The sequence below is a fragment of the Mus caroli genome, chromosome 5 (genome assembly GCF_900094665.2).
Source record: "Mus caroli chromosome 5, CAROLI_EIJ_v1.1, whole genome shotgun sequence".
Lineage (NCBI taxonomy): Eukaryota > Metazoa > Chordata > Mammalia > Rodentia > Muridae > Mus > Mus caroli.
In genome coordinates, this window is record NC_034574.1 from 61,279,260 (window position 1) to 61,283,725 (window position 4,466).

Consider the following 4,466-nt stretch of genomic DNA (forward strand, 5'->3'; position numbering starts at 1 on the left):
TAGGACTTCAAGTACTATATTGAATAGGTAGGGAGAAAGTAGGCAGCCTTGTCTAGACCCTGCTTTTAGTGGGATTGCTTCAAGTTTCTCTCTGTTTCGTTTGATGTTGGCTACTGGTCTGAGGTATATTGCTTTTATTATGTTTAGGTATGGGCCTTGAATTCCTGCTCTTTCCAATACTTTTTTTTTTTTTTTTTAATCATGAATGGGTATTGGATTTTGTCAAATGCTTTCTCAGCATCTAACGAGATGATCATGTACTTTTTGTCTTTGAGTTTGTTAATATAGTAGATTATGTTGATGGATTTCCATATATTAAACCATCCCTGCATGCCCGGGATGAAGCCTACTTGATCATGATGGATGATCGTTTGATGTGTTTTTGGATTTGGTTAGCGAGAATTTTATTGAGTATTTTTGCATTGATATTCATAATGGAAATTGGTCTGAAATTCTCTTTCTTTGTTGGGTCTTTGTGTGGTTTAAGTATCAGAGTAATTGTGGCTTTGTAGAATGAATTGGGTAGAGTACCTTCTGTTTCTATTTTGTGGAATAGTTTGAGGAGAGTTGGAATTAGGTCCTCTTTGAAGGTCTGATAGAACTCTGCACTAAACCCATCTGCTCCTGGGCTTTTTTTGGTTGGGAGACTATTAATGACTGTTTCTATTTCTTTAGGGGATATGGGATTGTTTAAATCATTAATCTGATCCTGATTTTACTTTGGTACCTGGTATCTGTCTAGAAAATTGTCCATTTCATCCAGGTTTTCCAGTTTTGTTGTATAGCCTTTTTCAGTAGGATCTGATGATGTTTTGGATTTCCTCAGGTTCTGTTGTTATGTCTCCCTTTTCATTCTGATTTTGTTAATTAGGATGCTGTCCCTGTGCCCTCTAGTGAGTCTGGCTAAGGGTTTATCTATCTTGTTGATTTTCTCAAAGAACCAGCTCCTCATTTGGTTGATTCTTTGAATAGGTCTTTTTGTTTCCACTGGGTTGATTTCAGCCCTGAGTTTGATTATTTCCTGCTGTCTACTCCTCTTGGGTGAATTTGCTTCCTTTTTTTTTCTAGAGCTTTTAGGTGTGCTGTCAAGGTGCTCCTGTATGCTCTCTCTAGTTCCTTTTTGGCAGCAGTCAGAACTATGAATTTTCCTCTTAGAAATGCTTTCATTGTGTCCCATAAGTTTGGGTATGTTGTGGCTTCATTTTCATTAAACTCTAAAAAGTCTTTAATTTCTTTCTTTATTTCTTACTTGACCAAAATATCATTGAGTAGAGTGTTGTTCAGTTTCCACATGGATGTTGACTTTCTATTATGTAAGTTGTTATTGAAGATCAGTCTTAGTCTGTGGTGATCTGATAGGATGCATGGGATAATTTCAAGATTTTTGTATCTGTTGAGATCTCTTTTGTGACCAATTATATGGTCAATTTTGGAGAAAGTGCCATGAGGTGCTGAGAAGAAGGTATATCTTTTTGTTTTAGGATACAGTGTTCTGTAGATATCTGTTAAATCCATTTGTTTCATAAGTTCTGTTAGTTTCAATGTGTCTCTGTTTAGTTTCTGTTTCCATGATCTGTCCATTGGTGAAAGTGGTGTGTTGAAGTCTCCCACTATTAGTGTATGAGGTACAATGTGTGCTTTGAGCTTTACTATAGTTTCTTTAATGAATGTGGATGCCCTTGCATTTGGAGCATAGATATTGAGAAATGAGAGTTCATTTTGGAAGATTTTACCTTTGATGAATATACCTCCTTGTCTTTTTTGATAACTTTGGGTTGAAAGTCAATTATGTTGGATATTAGAATGGCTACTCCAGCTTGTTTCTTTGGACCATTTGCTTGGAAAATTGTTTTCCAGCATTTTACTCTGAGGTAGTGTCTATCTTTTCCCCTGAGGTAGGTTTCCTCTAAGCAGCAAAAAGTTGGGTCCTGTTTGTGTAACCACTCTGTTAGTCTATGTCTTTTTATTTGGGATTTAAGTCCATTGATATTTAGAGATATTAAGGAAAAGTATTTGTTGCTTCCTGTTATTTTTGTTGTTAAAATTGGGATTATGTTCTTGCGGCTGTCTTCTTTTAGGTTTGTTGAAGGATTACTTTCTTGCTTTTTCTAAAGCGTCATTTCTCGCCTTGTGTTGGAGTTTTCCCTTTATTATCCTTTGAAGGGCTGGATTTGTGGAAAGATATTGTGTGAATTTGGTTTTGTAGTGGAATACTTTGGTTTCTCCATCTATGGTAATTGAGAGTTTTGCTGGGTATAGTGTCCTGGGCTGGCATTTATGTTCTCTTAGGGGCTGTATTACATCTATCCAGTATCTTCTGGCTTTCATAGTCTCTGGTGTGAAGTGTGGTGTAAGTCTAATAAGCCTTTATATGTTACTTGACCTTTTACCCTTACTGCTTTTAATATTTTATCTTTATTCAGTGCATTTATTGTTCTGATTATCATGTGTCAGGAGGAATTTCTTTTCCGGTCCAGTTTATTTGGAGTTCTGTAGGCTTCTTGTATGTTCATGGGCATCTCTTTCTTTAGGTTAGGGAAGTTTTCTTCTATAATTATGTTGAAGATATTTACTGGCCCTTTAAGTTGAAAATCTTCATTCTCATCTATACCTATTATCTATAGGTTTAGTCTTCTCATTGTGTCCTGGATGTTCTGGATGTTTTGAGTTAGGATCTTTTTGCATTTTGCATTTTCTTTGATTTTTGTGTCCATGTTTTCTATGGAATCTTCTGCATCTAAGATTCTCTCTTCCATCTCTTGAATTCTGTTGCTGATGCTCACATCTATGGTTCCTGAGGGCATCAAAATTAGGATTTCTTTCCATCAAAGTTAGTCAGAGCTATATAATCATACCTTGTCATTTGTAGTCCCCAGGGAAATTCAGGGACCTGCTTTCCTAATTCCAGAGTGGTCATGTTTTACAGTGAGGATGGAATGCTGAAAAATCTTAACCGACCATCTTGAATTTACCAGCCTGCTCACTTGTGAATCAAAGTTTCCATTAAAAGTCATGAGGATTGAATTCAGAGAACTGGGGGAAAGCTGACCACATGGGAATTCCTGGAGTGTAGTGCACTTGGCGAGAGGTGTATGAGCTCTCTCCCATACCTCATTGTGTGTTTCTCTTCTGTATCTTCTGAGGTAGGTTTTATGATGAACCAGTAGACAAACAAGCATTTCCTTCAATTCAATGACTGCCTCACTCAAATTAATCAAATCAAAGAATGGGACTCTAGGGAATTTTGGTTTATAAAGCTGGGTCCAAGCCTAGTGAAAAACAAGCCAGGGTTTACAAATGGCCTCCAAGGTGATAGGAATAGTCACGATAATTGAACATTCACCCTGTTTAATCTAGCAATACCCAGGTATCAGTGTCAGAAATGAGCTAGATTATACCTAGCTGGTACACACTACAAAATCAAATTGCCTTGTTTTGGGTACATGAGTAAATCCCACTGCCCTTTAGGATCACAGAAAGTTGTGATGCTCATGGTGTGAAAGGAGAGGACAAACGGGCAGTTTGCTCTTCACACACGAGTGTTCTTTCCTCTCTGATCTTAAAAAAATTCCTGATGACAACAAAGGATTGCTCAGCTAGCTATTTATCTAGTGTTGGATTGATTGGTACATCAAACAAGTGAAATTAGAAATTTATACTTCATCATGCTAGATAAAGCATGTGTGCTATGTTGGAGTATTTATTCTATTAACTCCAGCTACTGCCACATATTAGCCAGAGAACACTAGCTGACTGCTTAGTAAACAGCCCCAACCACCTCTTAGATTTATTCTTGATCAGTGTTTGCAGAGCAAACAGAAACTTGATAAGGCCCACATAGATTGCAAAATGAATTTCCTGTATGTGGTGCCAACACATTCTTTTTTCCTGGAAGCCTAGTTTTATTTTGTAGGTTTATTCACCTTTCCAAATTTGCATTCTGACTTTTTATCCAAAGCTTTGAAAGATATTTACAGGATGGAGTGAGTAATATTGTAACACAGGTGGCTGGGTTGGAATTGAAAAGCCTCTGCAAAAGGTCACTGATCTTTGTGATAAGAGTAGAAATACTGTTAAATACAAGTGATTAATTGTGCAATGGCAAAGCACTAAAATTCCATGATGTGTCCTGACTTAGGAGCTATAAAGTGGGAATTTAACAAGCAACACTGTCATTCACTGACATCCACCCTTTTGCATTACTCCAGTTCATTAAGTTTTTAATCACATAAATATTGCTAAATTTATGCTTATTAACATAATGTTCATTTCCTTACCAATAAATTGCTAATTTACAGTATTACTTCTCCCTACTCCTCTTTTTCCTCCTCTTCTTTCTCCTCTTCCTCCTCCTCTTCCTCCTCCTCCTTCTTTCTCTCTCTCTCTCTCTCTTTCTTTCTTTCTTTCTTTCTTTCTTTCTTTCTTTCTTTCTTTCTTTCTTTCTTTCCTTCCTTCCTTCTTTCCTC